Source organism: Coptis chinensis, chromosome 2 (genome assembly GCF_015680905.1).
Source record: "Coptis chinensis isolate HL-2020 chromosome 2, ASM1568090v1, whole genome shotgun sequence".
Taxonomy (NCBI): Eukaryota; Viridiplantae; Streptophyta; class Magnoliopsida; order Ranunculales; family Ranunculaceae; genus Coptis; species Coptis chinensis.
The window spans coordinates 10965073-10983714 of NC_141457.1; the positions used below are offsets into that span (position 1 = coordinate 10965073).

General features: G+C 35.4%; 1 pseudogene across 1 annotated transcript; it reads right to left on the reverse strand.

The window, feature by feature from the left end:
* Nucleotides 1-14186: 14186 nt before the first annotated feature.
* LOC147514850 (uncharacterized) lies at nucleotides 14187-18336 on the reverse strand (annotated as a pseudogene). Its single transcript, XR_015212956.1, has 10 exons — nucleotides 18306-18336; nucleotides 17542-17639; nucleotides 17017-17154; nucleotides 16814-16924; nucleotides 16571-16575; nucleotides 15952-16102; nucleotides 15797-15863; nucleotides 15443-15688; nucleotides 14555-14657; nucleotides 14187-14403 (listed from the first exon to the last, which is right to left on the reverse strand). The product of XR_015212956.1 is annotated as an uncharacterized LOC147514850 (transcript).
* Between the last annotated feature and the right edge of the window lie 306 nt (nucleotides 18337-18642).

Here is an 18642-nt window from a genome sequence, read left to right on the forward strand (position 1 = left end):
TAATACACCATATACCACGGTGTTATCAAATATGTTTTTGTATTCGTATACCCCACTGTTTCCTTGAAAATAGTAGTTTATATTTTGGGCAAAATTACACCTACCGTGGATAAAGCAGATTTAGAGAAAAAAAAATCAGAATAAGAAAAAAGAAAAGAAACCCACTTCTCCCACTCGCACTAGAACTCTTTGTTCCACTTCTTTCTCTCCTTAGTTTCTGTCCCCAGGGTTCGTAAGTTTCTTATAAAAAAAATAGAAAAAGGGTTCACAAGTTGAGAGAAATCAATCGTCCAATTGCAAGGTTTCTGCCTTTTCGTGTAAGTAGGTTCTTCTCAAACTGTGTTGACTAATCACTCTTCGTGTAAGTAGGTTTTGTAATTCTTGAATTCGTTTTCTAGGGTTTATAAATTTCTTGTTGATTGAGTTTTAAATTTTATTGTTTTTACCAACTATATCAGCCGTCATGGGAACTAAGCGATTACCGTAACCTGGCAGGGTCTTTGATCTTGTCCACTGTGTGCGCTGTAGGGCACTGTGGCACATTGAAGGTATTTCTATCTTGCAATGGCTTTCTGGTGATGTTATTTAGCATAACTGCTCTTCTGTTCTGGAACTCATTGGGATTTGAGTATGCAGGTGGAAAACTTCTTTTAGAGTTGAACCGGGTTTTGCGACACGTGTGGTTACTTCATGTGGTATGCTACTCCGGTATACCGGTTTGCGAAAGATGTTGAAATCGGGCGGTTATATTACGTTACTAGTTATGCGCTTTGAATAGGGAATTGATAGATCGCTAACTCGTTTCAAGAAAATTGATGCAGCCATGTCTCCGCACTAATGAAGATGTGTGTTGGGAACTAGTAGTGATTAAAAATGATACAATAAACCAAGTAGGTGCTTCTATATTCAGAAACCCACTTCAAATGATGCTTCCAGACACCTTTCGGTGGAGCACGGGCATGGGCTAGCCTTGTTTTATCAATTTTTCCCCAGCCTATACTATTTGAAAGAAATCTTGGTATCCTACTTAGGTGGATATATTTGCTGTCTCCTGATACTCAATTCGGGCTTTTTCATTATCACTTTTAAAAACATGCTTGATAATTGACATGCTCTTCTTTCCTCTCTAATTCTACTAATAATTGTTTGTTTAATGTGAGATATGTAGAGATGGACAATCATAAGGAAGCGTCAGGCTAGCTTGAATTCAGGTGGGGCTGGTAATCCAAAGAATCCACGACTTCTTGAAGCCGCGACTTGCAACTTCGTCGAGCGGTTTCACATGCACTTAATATGCCTTCGGCTGCATGTTCTGTAAGTATGTTACAAATGTTTTCTATTGTTCCATAGACTCAGCCAAATTCCACTAGCTACACAACACCCCACACACACACACACAAAAGAAAAGAGAGACAATTTGTACGGCATGTACATACGACTAACATACTTGATACATTCGGTTTAATGCCCAATGAATTATATGTACAAGATTCTACCCATTAATCTATATCGATGCACTCTAAATTTCATATGTTTATGACAAAATAAGGAAAAAAAACTGTTTTTCACTTTTTTTCCCGCCACCACGACCAAAGACCCCATTGTTGAATGCGAAAAAGTCGATAATGGTGTTTGCTAAACAAAAGGGTCTTTTGATTTCTAGTTCATCCAACATGCTAATGATGCAGGTGCGTTAGTGCCGGGAATTCCATCAAGTTCAGCTTTAGTTCCTTCGTTCTCGAAGATATTTCACCGATCTCGATACAACAAGCTCCTCATAATAAAGTAACATCAAACACAACACAAAACCTAAAATAAATGTCGGGAAAGGACCACCAACTGAAGTCCTCTTTGGCTCCAAATCCTATGATACGTTAACCGCGACTTGCGTCGGTGCTCGCATTGCCCCTCCTTCATTCGCGGCTTCACCGCTTAAAGTCGCACAATCAAAAGTGCTCTCCATATAAGACCTGGACTAGGTTCCCCGATCAAAACGTCATTGCCGGGCTCTACTAGCCTTGCGGGTTCTCGTCCCTAATGTACACTACATTCGACACGGTCAGCCCTATCGTCGACTATATTGTAGCCGGGGCCAAGTATCCAAAGAACTGGCGTGGTCGGCAAAAGCATGGGATTCCCACAAGACCTTAGTTGGTGGCAAGTTCAGTCCTTTTAGCACCTCATCATCTAATTGTATGTCTCAACAAGTGATGCGATTGTCGCCTTCTTCTCTTTGCTTTATCCGGGGTGGACGGAAGGTAAGAGCCCAAATGTTATCGTAGCATCCAAGGAAGGTGCTAAATCTGATGTAGAGATGAAAGATGTTGGTGCTGCAAATGTTCCCAATGAGTTTGGCCCTGGCCAAACAGAAATTTCAAATCCTGAGGTGCTTATAGAAAATCAGACAACTCCTGTGGAGAGTCTGAATCATTCACAAAAGGTGGGTGCTGGTGAAAATAAACAATTACCTCGAAATAAATTTTCTATACTCCTTTGACTTTTATGGTTTCATATTAGTTGTTATCATGTTGATGTCGCAAATAGTATGCATTGTATACTCACTTTCTTTGTTGATGTTTAATGGCTTTCAGAGGACATTAAATCCCAAAGCAGCCCAACCTCCATATATCAACACCCAAGTTAGGCAGCGCAACAATGCAAATAAGAAAACAGGGGATTAAGCAATAGGTATGTAAGTATTTTATTTACACGTGATATATAACTCAAATGTTACATTGTCCTAAGATTTACACTTTAGATTGTGGAAACAAAAAAATAAGTAAACAAATGTCAAGCGTCATTTGGGGGGCAACAATTGATTTAGGGCAGGTAAATTGTAGTTTACACATTATATATTATTAAAATGTCTGCTTGTGCTTATATTTCTTTAGCATTCTATTATTTTATGGTATTCTTCGTTATTAAGTTATTATTTTATGGTATTGATCGTGCAGATGACACTTAACACTCAAAGATACCTATGCACAAGATGAACTTGATGTTGTTCGACTTGAAATTCTGAAGTTCATCTAATGGAATGTTCGAGCCGGTCATAGTGTCTTAACTAGGTTTGGACCCTTCTAGTTAAGGTTTGGGGATTGATCTCAACATTTGTATTTTTCATTGTAAAACTCATTTGATGTATAGGTGGAACAAATATATTACTCCTTTGATATTTTAGAACGAAGAACAAGTTGGTCATTATTATTTTTTTATTGACGCGAAAATTATCAAATTCTTTTAGCAATTCACTGTTGTATGGTCAAAATTTGTTTCTTTTGTTTGTTGCACGATAAATATATTGTCTGAGCAATGTGTTTTTTAAGTTAGTGTGGATTCGGTGAAAATATATGCAGGTTGAAATTAAATAATCAGGGGATTTTTTTTTTTTAAAAAAAAGTATAAACCACGATTGTGTAAGAACAGTGGTTTAAGGGGATTATATAAGCCACGGTTTGAATCAAACAGTGGTAACGGTTGACATCACACACAGCGTACGTAAAGACTATTAACCACAGTTTCTGATATCATAATACCTCGGTTTTTTCAAAAACCGTGGTAAATAGAGGATACTTAATACCACGGTTCTGTTAGAAGTATTTGTCATGGTGGTTGTTACCACGGTATAAAAACAGTGGCTAAAGGCTTTTTACCACTATAAATAACAGTGGTATATGAGCTTTTCTGTAGTAGTGTTCACTCTAGTAGGTTAGTTGATTCGCCATGAGAATGGGTTGAACTTCCTCACATGCTAATTATTAGTTGGAAGAGATTGCCATGAATAATTAGGGATCAAATACTTAATATTAATTGGTTAGGATTGCAATAATCTACACTAGCATATTAGGAATAAATCAAAGTGGAATCAAATCCCCCTAATTTCTTCTCCATATTTTATTCAAATCATATTCAATTGCTTAGTTAAATTAGTATAAGTTAAATTCATATATTTAGTTTCATAGTATAAATTCACCTCTATAAATATTACTCTCACTATTGTTTCCTTGTATTTGATTAATTGGATTCTATTATGTCTTGGTAGTTTAGGAGTGAAACGATTCCGTACTCTATATATTGCATGAATATACATGTGAGAGTAGAAAATAAATAATTGATACCGTAAGAATAAGGTTAGAGTAATCTAGTTGAGTTTTTATGGATTATCACCTATTAGGATAATACATGTATAATATGCACTTGTTTTATAGTAAAAAAATTTTAAAAATTCATAAATATAAATAAAATTTTTATGGTATACATTTAGGAATATTGGTATTGTTTCTTTCTCTATGATGATATTAGTCTAGTTATTTCACATTAGCTCTTATATTAGATTAATTTTTAGAAATTTAGATTAATATGTAGGTAATAATCATTGCATCTTTCTATAAATGTATTGCATGAGTATATATGATTGTTTGGCAACAAGTTTCTGAAATCTAGGCTAGAGTACTTATTCTACAAATCCTGTGAGAATATAGCCTAAAGCATTATATCAGTGAAATATTTTAGAAATGACACAAGGGAGAAGTAAATTCTGAATAGAGAAATCACACGTCCACTTGCTTGATCAATATACCATATCCTAAGCGAGAATTTAGGCCCTTTTTGGATCGATATATATAGCCAGAAATTCAAACCTTATGAAATAATTTTCCGCTAGTCGCCCCTTTGAGCCTTTCTTTAGCCTTTCATAAACCGCAAATCTTGTACCCTTTTACAAAACAAAATAAAAATAAAAATCAGCCTACCCATTTTTTAATGAGTCTAAGAATAGAGATGAAATGAAGAATAAAAAGAAAAACCTTTGAAACCAAGAATTTGTTAGTTGCTTCAAATAAAAAAAGAAAGTTCCATCCAAAGAAAAGAAAAATAAATAAATAAATAAAATAAAAAGTTAGAACTCCAAAAATAGAATCAAATGAGTCAAAAGCCAAAAGCCAAAAGAAAAAAAAAATGTCTAAGGATGGAAACAAAGTGAAAAAGCAAAGTAAAGAACAATGTTTTCTCTAGTTACATAATATGAAGAGTGTATTATCTCAGACTGGTTCTTTTTTAATATCCATTTCCTTCCTTTTGAAACCATCTCCTAATCCCCGCAACACCTAATAAAGACATCTAACTCAATTAGGAATAGGTTAGTGTGATAGTAAGTGACAGATGTGTTTGATTGACTTCGGCTTTCTTGTGTGTCATTGAGATTGTAAGGTAAAGTGTGCCCACTGCGCACTGGAGTGAGCAAAACTTGAGTGGAAAAATTATAGTGGTTTTTATCTTGACATATATGTGAGGACCTACTTAAGGGCGCTATTCCAAAATTTCAGAAATGGACCTGTTATTGCATTTCATAGCATAGTTCATTATATATATGTTTATTCATAGATGATTGATTATTATGCACGTATTAGTTTAGATTTCGACTTAATTATTCTGTATTCATTGCTAGTGAGATGTATAGATATCTGAGAATAAAATAGGAAACGATACTTTTATTTCTTAGTCCACTACTACAGAATGACACTTATACCACTGTTTTTAAGTGTGGTATAAATATATTTACCATTGTTATACAACCGTGACAATAGGTGGTGTGGTATATAATAATAGCAAAACTGTGGTATATATGTTTAACGGATACCACGGTTTTTCAAAGAACCGTGGTTTGTAATGCCCATTATATACCACAGTTGTCAACATAACCATGGCATATAAGTTATTGAAACCGTGGTTTATATTAGTGTATGTGTTATAATACCATGGTATATAGTTATACTAAACACTACGGTTTATGCCAAACCGTGGTATATATATATATATATATATATATATATATATATATATATATATATATATATATATATATATATATTTTTTTTTTTTTTTTTTTAATATTGAAACTATTTGTTCAATATTGAAACAAACATCTCATTTCTATATTAAAACAAACATCTCAATTCCATGATAAAGTCCGCATTGACTTTTCATACCATTTAACAAGTAAATAATAGCAAACACAAACAAAAGACTGAAAAAAAAATAGAATATTTGTTAAACCATATATGCAATATAACTTCAAAATATTTTCTAAGAGTTACAAATTCATATTTACAAATAAGGGTAACATATTCAATACGACTTTCCAAACAATCTCGAATCATTGCAATACCAAGTATTGGTGATGGCTTCACTCACTATAAATCCTAGTGCGGCTCCACAAAGTCCATCTAATTCCTAAAAATTCACAAAACAAATAATGAACTTATAAATACAATATTACTAATTAAACTCATGCAATTAATTAAATATTTGAAAATCCACCTAAAAGAAGTAAGAAGTTGAATAAATGAGAAAATGGAAGGTGGAATTTTAAGCTTTTACCTTGACGAGGAGCTCGAGGTGAGCATGGTCATTTGATTGGGGAGCAATTATTTTGGTCTGCTTCTTGCTTTTCCCTCCATCAAATTGATACCCTACACAACACACTGAACAACACATTGAACGACAACAAAATGATATTCTAAAAGGCTTTGAAACACTTTATATATAAACAAAAGCACCACTTCTATAAACCTAGGACTGTCCAAAAATATTGTCATGCATCAACATGTACTAGCAAGCCATGGACCCAAAATAACTCTAAAAAGAAGGGGTCGGAACATAATAATGTATAGAGTAGGTCGACCTACTTTGTACCAAGTGAAATTCAAATTTTCAAACTAACACTTGTGTCCAATGATAATATATAGAGCTAACCCAACTAGAAGCATCTAGTCATCCAGACATTAGTTTCAAACACAGAGATAAATGGGGCAGAGAAATTGTAGATAAAAAAAAAGGTAAGAAAGAGTTGTACGAAAGATTTGTTTAACCTGTTTTATATTCCTTAAGCACAATGCAAACTCAGATACCGAGTAGTCCACCAATGGGGAAAACCAAACCTAAAAAGTCAACAAATAATGATAAATTGTGAAGACATTGACACGTGGTTGAGCCACGCATTCTTGTAGAGTTAGTATAACAGGTTATAAAAAACAATGAGGCTCATGTGCTCCATTGCTCAATAATATATATAAAGTATTCATTCCATGACTAGCTATGTATGTACTAGTGCAAGTTATGAATGAAACAAAACTTATGTGCTTGTGTACTTAGTCAAATATGCACAATATATTACTTCCCAATAAGTGGAAGCTCAAAAGGAATTAATTGTGTGGAAGTGCCCCACCTGTGTTGCTTGCTCAAAACCTTTTTCTTTCCTTTATGAGTAAAGGGAGGAAATAAAGAGAACGAATGATTTAGTGCTCCACCAAGGTTTGTTTGGCATGTTAGGTTGGGCTAGGGCAGTAGAAATTAGATCTATGTTGGTATCAAGATGTGGCTATTCTAACTCCATCTTAGCAAGAAAATAGTGAAGCGGGAGATAGTGAACCGTAAGAATAGAGTTTTCAAAATCTGGAATCGCGGAACGTTCCTCCACTACTCCCCATCCTGAAAGAGACCCTAAACCTGACGGTACGAAATTTAACATTTCACTAAGTAGTAGATTCTCGTTGAATAAGCGGTTGAGCTAGTCGATCAAATCTCATTATCGGGAACCACCGCCAGCATTACTAGATCCTACAGAGCGGTTTAAGCATTACTATAAGAAGCAGTTGATTCCGTTGATTAATGTGATCCGGGGCACCTAGGTTATTAAAGATCTACGCCTAGAGGTATAGGACCGGCATAACCGATTGATTCATTTCAACCAATAGCGTAATACCCAGTAACATACCTAGTTGCCTATCCGATTGGATATCGAGACCGCATCTAAGCCAAGTGTATCATATATTGATCCATACCTTTTGCATATCCGATTACCGGTGAAGAGCTAGCCAGCGATGTGGCATATCCACCAGCGGTGCTAGTGGCATTATAGGCGCATATGTTGATCCATCGGTAGCGGGGCGGATGCATAACCGCATCACTTCAGCCGCATACCTTCGGGGATCGAGATAGAGACCTAGCGGCATCAATAGCGATGGATCCATCCGAGTTGGCGAGCCACCAAAGATAAGCGAGGGAATCGATGCGAGCAAAGACATAGGGGGTGGTTGATCCAAATAGATTGTGCGGAGTTGTTTACCCGATCCGGTCGAGAACCCAACAGTAGTATAGTAGCGGAGGAAGCAATGATAGAGCTAGTTTATGAAGTAAAAATGAAGCAGATCCTGCTGCTCATACATCTCGCGATCGATAACGGGTTATGGATCTAAAGGTAACATTTAGTCCTGCTCCGGTTTAGCCACATCCCCCACGGCTCGAGAACGAGATTCACTTTCGCCGGGGATTATCCGACCAAAGGTGCGAGATACATCTCGAGATTGAGATGGAGACCCATGGCAAATTGTTGGAGATCGAAGCGGACCCGGTGGCTGAACCCCCATTGACCTAGCACTAATTGATCTTGAATCAGTAAATGACCCAACAGATTAAGAAGCAGGGGTGGTGAGAGTCGGACCAAATGGAATGCCATAGACAGCAACTCGGTGAAAGGCTAATGAGACGTAGGTTTCATAATTAGAATAGCCAAGTTATAAGAAAATGACCTCAGGTTATAGTAGGAATTTTCATACCTGCAAAGAAGCCAATTGTTGTTAGATTAGCAATGGCCATTGTATGGTAGATTAGAAATTCACTCAAGAAGTGGCCCAAGGCATAGATGAATGATAGGAAGGTCACGGCATACAGCGGCTTGTTCTCAAGGTTGAATGCGCAAAGAAAGCAAAGGGTGCAAGTCAGAAGTGTCCACACTCCAAATGTTCTTCCATGAACGTCAGTCACTACAATATAAAAGCATATCCTTTTAAGAGAATCAATGTCATCAATAGAAATATATAAAACAACAACAAAGATGAAATGATGTGGAAACGATCACTTAGGGAAAAATTAAGGAAATGGGACTTGGACAGTGGAATGAAATGTGTAAATGGATTAAGAAAGTGAGCAGATTAGAAATCATCGACAACATATATAAAGGTCCTTTAGCCCAATCCCTCAACAGGCCACCTGCACTTATTCCAATATAAGAAAAATTCTATGTATTTGATAGAGCTCCTAATATTCCAGGTATATCAAGACAGATGTTTTTGATATTCTGTCTTTACTTCATTCTTGATACTAAGAACTGCTATTTAACTATAGAGGAGAGTAAAACGCCACACAAAGTAACAAATGAACATATCATACCAGCCCATAGGCTGTATCTAGCACTGGGATTGCTTCAAACTTAAATTTGCTTTTCCTAAGGAGTTTATCATAGAGACAAAAAATAATAAGAAACTCAATTCAGTATTTAAAGTTCTTAAAGAAACATATCTGCTTTATTGATCTCACCTTTCTTCTTCTTTATATACAAATCCTAAACGGTAACTTTCTTCATAGAGGTGTTAAACTTTAGATTTCATTTTCAATCTTTCTATTGATCATTACAACTCAAGATAAAGATCACCTAATTCTTCACACCTCTTAAACTCTAGCATCTAATAAGAAACCAATCATAGCTCCAGTAGTTATGTAAATAACATTGATTATACTTGAAATAATCCAAGACACGTGGTCTCAAAATTAATTCTCTTTCCCTTCACCTTCGGACATATCAGTAGCAAAGAGCCATATCACTCTACTGATATGGTAACAAAGAGCCATATCAGTAGAGTGGTAAATTGTCATCCTATATTCCAAAATCAGATATAAGAAATGGGCATTTAACATGAAAGCAGATCCGATTGAATTTATGGATATAAGAAAAACTTGTATATTTACCTGGCATAACTTCAAGTATGCTGTGTTTTTTGCAGCCTCATCCCAAACCTGTCTGAATCTTGCAGTCTACAGAACAAAAATATAAAAAAAAAAAGCAAAAAAGAAAGAAAGAACATAAGTAGTCATTTCAGGCATACATTTGCATGTGAGTATTAACAGATATATTGGAAAACATACCTCTAGATAGTGCAACAGAAAAATCAGTACCAAGTAGCCCGAATCAGCATGCGAAGAATTAGACACATTACCAAGAACAAATCTCGAAAGTAAAATGAGAAAGGCACTCAAAAGCGAACACTGAAAATGTGGATGAGTCATTTGCAATTCAAAATCTCTAAGGAAAATTGCTTTACCAAAGGATGAGTTCACTATTTATTGAGAACATAAAAGTATCACCCATTAATAATTTCATACATACAAACGAGCCACATTAAAACAATTCTTACAAGTAAGAGTGATTTATTACCAAAAATACAGCCAATGCGGACCGGATGTCTCATCGGGTCGAAATCACGTAGCTCAAAGAAGTGCTTTCGATACCCCACGAGTAAGGATCTTAAACCATCGTTCAAATTCAACATTACTATCTAACTAACAAATTTTAACATCATAGTCACAGGGACTATATGTAGTAAGTACCTCATGAGTATACTTCTTCATTGGCAAAGTGAACGCCGAGCAAGACCGAGATCGACTATCTTAAGCATCATTGTCTTTGGGTCCATGAGAAGATTGTGAGGCTTCAGATCCCTATGCAACACTCCATGACCATGGCAAAAGAAACTCCTTTGCAAAGTTGGTACATGAGATTCTTAATTGTCCGAGGCGGAATAATCTCCCCTTATTACCAAAACTCCGCAGATAAACTTCTTCAAATCGGTGTCCATGTATTCAAAAACAAGATCTGAGAACAATTTTCCCTTCTTTATTCCGTGCTTTGTTTAACATCCAACAATCTAATTTGAACAAAAAAAAACTAATTAAACCCTAATAATAATAAATAAAACAAGCCTAATTAAATAAAGATTGATTATTTATACGACCGACAAACGGAGGGATCTAGAGAAAGCATTCTGAGAATGGAGATTTCACGGAGGGTAGTGGGTGGGACACCTTCTTCGTCTTCACGAAGTCTTCATTCTTTAGAACAAGTTTTCAAGTCGTGTTCTTGAGAAGAAACAGAAGAATACCCTCCTTCTTCTTCTTCATCATCGTCTTAGCAAAATAAGAAAACCCTAACCTAGCGGCTGTGAGAGAGAAAGAGAGAGCGTGATTTCTTTTTTGTTTCCCTCTTTTCGAAATTTCGATGATGTTTTGGTTTTTTGGATTTGTAACACTTCTCAAACGATTTTCAAGCGTTAGCAATTAATTCCGGAAATTCACCAAAATTAAGTAATGCTTTACAACATTGCCAACGCTTATATAGCGTTGACAACTTACTAACGGTAAATAACCGTTGCAAAGCAAAAAAAGTGCGTGTTGCAAATATTCTATTATGGTGTAGTGATTGCAAGATAGAAATACCTTCAATGTGCCACGGTACCCTACAACACGCACAGTGGACAAGATCAAAGACCCTGTCAGGATACGGTAATCTCTTAGTCCCCATGACGACTGATATAGCTGGTAAAAACAATTAAATTTAAAACTCAATCAACAGGAAATTTATAAACCCTAGAAAATGAATTCACGAATTACAAAACCAAAATAGCGAAAGATAAAATTGAACTTCGTCGAAAGTAGTAGTATAGATACCCTAAAAAATCGGAAAGATGGTACCTTTGTCTGAGATGAAGAAATTGAGATGAACAAAAACTGCTTCCTTTAGTTCAATTTCATCGAAATTTGGGGAAGATGAACAAAAATGAGGTGGAATTCGAATAGATCAAGAAACATGGAGAAAACATCATGCGGAGTTAAGAGGGAAGGGTTTCTTTTTGTTGTGTTCTTGAGTTGAGGTCGAGAAGAAATCCATTCCTTACCTTTGTTATGGTGTAGTGGCCGCCGTTTTCTCACTGTTGTGGGAATCCTAAGAGTCGTAGAACTGTAGAAGTTGTGGGGAGAGATCGAGAGAATAGCGGGAATCCAATTTGAATGAGTTTCGTACTGTGCATTTTTTTTTTGCGTATTTGACTATTTGGCATAAAGTCATAAACCACAGTAGAAAGTGGAAAATTTATATACCACTGTTTATGTTTAAGGTAGTGGGGATGTGGAGTACTCTCATGCTGAAAAAAAAACTAACCATGGTATATGGCCCAACTTATCCTACGGTTTTCATGTAACTGTGACATATACTAGTAAACCAATGACCAAAGAAATTTCTGCCGTGGTATATAAGTATTTCCCACGGTTTTTGAAAGAACCGTGGTATAAACATTCTTATTGACCGTGGTATATGTGTCATTCTGTAGTAGTGGTCGTTGTAGGATAAATGAAGTTTGTGAGTACCTTCGCTGGAAAACTCTCATGAGGCTATAACTCGTCCACTAGGAAATTCCTAATGGTTTAAGGTATTGTTGTATATGGTCAATGCAATCACACTCGGTGAAAAGAGATTAGTTAGAACTCCATTTTTGGTCACTTATATTAATTTCTCATATTTGTTTGGGGACAAGCAAAATATTGTTTGGGGGTGGTTTGATAAGAGCCCAAAACTGTAGTTTTAACCCTTTAATATCATTACATTTAGACCAATTATGTGTATAATAAATATGAGTTAGTACAGTTTACGTCCGTTTATGTATTCCAGGCATTAGAGTCAAATATGTGAAGAAACATGTCACTTTTACGATATAAAGGAGCAAATGTTTTTTTTTTTACCAATTATATCCATAATTAAACTAAACAACTGCCAAACATTTACATGTTTCTTCTTTTTTTTTAAAGGAGCAAATGTTGGTTGTTAAGAAGTTTTATGATTAAAGGCCAAGATTCAAGGAGAAAAAGCCTTTTTAAAGCCCGGTCAAAGCTGAAAAGTCAAAGTCAACGCCGGTAGAAATAGAGCAGAAAAGTCAATGGAACTTCCTCAGGCCGTATCTTTGGACTCATATCTCATAATTGGGCCTATTATATGTCAAAAGGATCGGCTCATAAAAAGATTTCTAACGGTCTAGGCCTTGACCCAATCAAAGGAGAAAAAGTGGACAAAAAGGCTATTGCAGTAATTTCTAACAGAGAAACCCTTTTTGGACATGTAATTAGCTTTTGGGCTTGATTTAAGGGCCCAAAACATGGCTCCAAAGCCCATGCACGAAATTGTAAACCTAGCCCTCTCTTATATAAAGAAGACTAAGGCATAACTCTCAATATGATATATACTTAGACCTAGACATATACTTAGACATAGATAGATATAATTAATTAGATATAGATAGTTAGAACTTAGACTTAGTTATTAGTTTAAACTTAAGTTAGTTATTGTTCTTCAGTATTCATTAGATTAATAAAAGAAATGTATTGTTCTTCATTATGTCTTCTTCTTACACTACTAAAAGAAGGGCTTTTTGTGTCATTTTTTAAGTGACACAATAAGTCACTTGTGTCAGTTTTGAAACTAATTCTAAAGTGACCTAGAAGCCCCCGACACATAAAGTTCTACCAAAAGTGACACAAAAGCCTTACTAAATCTGTCACTTTTTGTTAATAAAAGTGACACTTAAAAATAACCTCTTGTGTCAGTTTTAAGAAAGAGTGTCACAGTGCCTGTCAAAAGTGACACTAGTTGTATTAGTTTTGGACCAGAGTGGGGACATAATTTCATCAAATGTGATACATTAAGTATACTAGTTGTGTCACTTTTGGACCAGAGTAAGACATAAGTACGTCAAAAGTGACACATTAAGTATACTAGTTGTGTCACTTTTGGACTAAAGTGAGACATAAGTATGTCAAAAGTGACACATTAAGTATACTAGTTATGTCACTTTTGGACCAGAGTGAGACATAAGTACATCAAAAGTGACACATTAAGTATACTAGTTGTGTCACTTTTGGACCAGAGTGAGACACAAGTATGTCAAAAGTGAAACAAAAACCCTTTACTTCTTGTGTCACTTTTGGGAATCAACTCTATATAACTCGTATGAAAAAGAAAGTGACACATAAGAGTGGTAATTTGTGTCACTTTTAATAGATATTATGTCACTTTTTCCAAAAGTGAGACAAATGATTTTTTTTTTTAAAAAAAACTTTCTCTCATTTTTGTATTCGATCGTATTCATTTCTCAACCTGCATCCTATACATCATAACCAAAATCCCATTAACCTACTTTATGACAGAAACAACATCCACATACATTTATCAAAACATCACAACCAAAATCACTTTAACCTGCTTTATAATATGGAAACAACATCCGCTCGAGAAGAAAGAAACAACATTCAAAACAATTAACTTCTATTGATTTCATCGATCAAACCAAGTATTTATCATCTAGTTTGACTCCCAACAAAATAAGTCATTCCAATACCAAAAAAAAAAACAACAACAACTACATAGCGCCAATACTACCCTAGCAATATCTTAGCTTGTTGTGCGCACTTCCAACACCAAAAAATCTAGCTGCCATCTATTCATCTGTTAATCAATCCATGCACCTACATCATATCATGAAGTCGTCATTCCACTATGACTAGTATATAAAATTAAAAAGCAAGTGTATCAAGAAGGGTATATTGTACATGTAAAAAAAAATGATAAGAAAAGTATATATACATAAAGAAAGGGAAAATATGGAAACCTACTTACCCAAATTAACTACTCAAGTAAATTGTTAGATAAAGTCGATGAATTCAAGACGAAGTTCATCTGTTTCAGTAGTGTAACTCTTCTTGCTAGAGAACTCCAATACCTGTTCGACGAAAAATATATTATAAATATTATGAAAATGAATAATGTAGGCAATGCATTGCCTACCATATTTACACATACACCAATTTATAAGCTAGCTAAGACTATATGAAAAGTAATGCTACTTTACAGTCACCTTCTTTTTGAGTGGTAAACCAGGATCCTCTACTAAATCTCGCATAAAGCGCAATACATAATATCTGCATACACTTATACCTTGCCGAGTTGGAGCTAAACACTCACCAGTCACCACTTTGGCTTAAACTGTAACACCTCGCCTACTGCCCCCAATCATAGGGTGCATTGTAATAAAAGAGGTTTGAGATATTTAGGTACTCGACAAAATTCCAAGTTATTTTCGAAAAATGATCTTAAAAATGAATCATCATTAAAATATGAATCTGAAATTGGTTCTTCTAAATATGTAATAAAACAGTGTACCTCTAGTCCCTAGATATAGCTCATGGTCAAAGGTGTCCCTACACTGTTCATTATTTCTCTTGATCAACAGTGCCATAGCAGGATTGAGGAGTTTGTTGAAGAAACCAAACTGGTTTTCTATCTAAGGTTTAGATGTTGCGATAGAATCCTATCAAACCAAGTAATGTCCAAAATAACCCAGCCTATCATCGACCTTGATGCTTCAAATATCTTTCGATAATCAATAAACAAAGAACTAGAAAGGATAAAAGAAAATGCATGACAAATACTAAATCACAATTACTATTGAAATAATAGGGTAACAAATGGAGAAGATGAAGAAAAGGAGGGGGTGTAAAGCAATACCATTTGCAGTAGCACTTCATGCACATAGCATGGTTACAGTTAGGCAAGTCAATCTTGCTGTTCATCTCCATGCAAATCCCACATTCTTCTTCTCTTTCAATATCTATCTCTGAATTTTTTTTACACTCCACGTCATCTCTTCTTCTATACCTTTCAATACACACTGCCTTATGTTTTCTATCTTCCATATCGGTAAGATATCGGTAATGCCTCTTTCAAGTTGAATTAAAGAGGGAAATATCACTGCTGCTCCAAACAGCACAGGAGGAAGAAACGATAAAACCATAATATGAAACCCATATAGTAATTAAAAAGCACAAGAAATCAAAGTTGCATTCAAGACAGAATGTTTACAATAAAATTCCCTTATACTCACTTTTCTTTCATCAGTTGACATAGTCGTTGTCCTATCCACATAAACCTGAAGCATATAGTTAACTTCATCAATTCAGAGGCCATCACTTGTAAAATTCATACAAACAAACTCATCAAAATAGAAGGTACGTGACCTTACAAATTAGAATTCTAAGTAATCCAAGGGCACCAGCAAGGTGGCAATCTATCCATTGTACTAGGAAAAGGAACAAATGTGCCACAGGGTTGTAGGACATTCTCATCTGCAGGCAAGCTCCATCATAGTCCCTTGGATACTCGGACGCCCTACAGCTCACATTAAAGTATCAGACCTCATAATATACAAAATTTAATAAAAGTCCTCAAAGCGTATAAGAAGTGAAGCGAAGCCAGAAATTCAATAACTTGGATAACTGAGAAAAAAAAAGGGAAAATAATCTTGCAACAACACAATAAAGGGTGTTTCTAAATGCAACAACGAATAAATAAGTTTTGAGAAACTAGTATTTTATTAACCAGCCAAGTTCACAACATTAATAGCTTTGTTAAGTATTGATTTATAAATAATTGCGTTTGTTGAAGTTTTAGTTAAAACTAACTTTTGCATTCACTTTGTTGCTTAAGAGTTTCAATTCCAAACTATTAGGAATATTTAGTATGTGAAAGATAGCACAGTGGTTTGGATATTAGCTCAAACAGTATGCCGCCAGAACATCCTCATTGTTATAATATCCAACTACCTAGCATCTACTTTTAGAAATGGGAACACATTACTTTATCTACAAAAATTAACAACACAAACAATTCAATTCACAGTTCACATGTAAACAAACTTGGTAAAATAAACACAACATGGAAAGAAAGTGTATGGGATGGCTCAGAAAAGTCATCCATCAGAAAATACCAGAATCTCGCCAGGAACAAAACATGCTATTTTCTGTGACAACACCTCAGATACACCTCCGAGTATAAACATAAATAAATAAGAAAAGAAAGAGTGCTGAGAAGATTACTCACCGTCAAAACAACTATTGCAGTAGTTGCATTGAATATTGTCTGGCCAAGTCCATCTGGGAGATCATGAACTGATTGTAGAGCAAAGGGCAAAATCCATAGCCCCTTTAAGTCCTGTTACAAACAAAACTGCTGATATTTCGCAAAAACAAAAAAGTATAATTCTAGAAAATAATTGACAGCAGCTTGTCTTCTCACCATTATACCAAATGGCCTTTTGATGTTTGATGGGTATTTGTTGGTTTGCTGGTTGAACCAGATTCACCAAGTATCCACAGGAAAAAACATTTGCAGCCCTCCAGGAAAAGAATATCAAACTGGTTAGAGGTAACATTCGCAAAACCCTAAACACAAGCAGAGAAATGCACTCATATTTACGAACCAAAATCTTATATTTTTTACCTAACTAAAATGCCAAGCACAAAATTCTAATAATACTTAGAGAAAGAAGGCTACAAGCACAAATGGCACGTTAATTATGAAAATAAAATTTTACGTCTTACATGTGACATTGATATATCCATGATTGTCAGTTCTTACACTTTTTTCCCCTCTACTTTGGAACGTTATCTTCATCATCAGTCAAAAAGAAAACACTTGGAACATATTAAAATTGACAAAGTTGTTTAAGGAGTTACAAAACATGTGATTAAAATTTTGATTTCTTTGAAGACAAAACAGGCTGATTAAACCAAGACAGAAGGGCCCAAGCACGATTACTAATCACTTACACAAAAGTTTCTGCTAACAATGATATCATATGGAAGAAAGCAGCAACAAATCGTTGTGCATTTTCTAACAGATTTGAGAAGGTGTAATGCTTCATAACCTGAAAAAACATTAAGAAACAAAAATATAAAAAACAAAATAACCAATAGTTATAGACTTTCTGCCAAGGATATTATTTTCAAATCACAAAATAATTTACCATTCATGTGAACAATATTGACCCAGAAAGACCAAGACCTTCTGCAAGCATGTACCTAAGAATAAGATGATCATGAATCCAGGCTTCCAAGAGATAGCTAAAGAAAATCTAGATATCAACAAAGTAAAAGCCCATGAGATTGCTTACAAGAAATAAGGGAAAAGAACGAATATGCAACACTCCAAGTTCTGTAAATTGGACAAATTGATTGAACATTAGTACCCAAAAGAACAGACTTGGAAGCTAAATGTTAAACAAAAAAACCAATCATATAAAAGTACTCACTTATCAACATCGAGGCCTGCATACTTAAAAAGGTTCTCTGTGGTTAAGGGATCTCAAAATATTGTTAGAAAAGGGTAACATCGAGGCCAACACACACACCCCCATGACCCACCCCTTTTCAACTTAACAAACTAAATATCCTAAGAAGTGGCAGATGAAGTACCGAAATTTTAGGTAGTATAGTAATACCAACAGCAGCACAAGTAGAAAAAATAGTTAGCTACAGAAACAACCTGAGCGGCAACAGGACTAAGAAAGGCTAGCTGCTAAGAATTGAATTACCTGGATGTACAATTTTTGCAGTTATTGACATATTCTGAAGATGAAAGAAACCATATGTGCCTGCTGCATGTCCTTTAGATTCAAGAAGCTTCACATTCAAAAAACGAAGTCCTTCAACACAGCTAATTGATGAACCAATTACTTGTCCTATTAAAACCGTAGTGAGAGATTTAATGAGGATTGGGTTTGGAGAAATGAGGAAATGGCTGGAAAACCCTAGAGAGAGAGAGACAGACGGAGAACGAGGGATGGACAGAGTGAGAGACCGCTGGGTGTGGGAGAGCACGAGCGTAGGGAAGTCTAACGAACGCCGGTGAGACTTCAGTGTTTTTGGGAG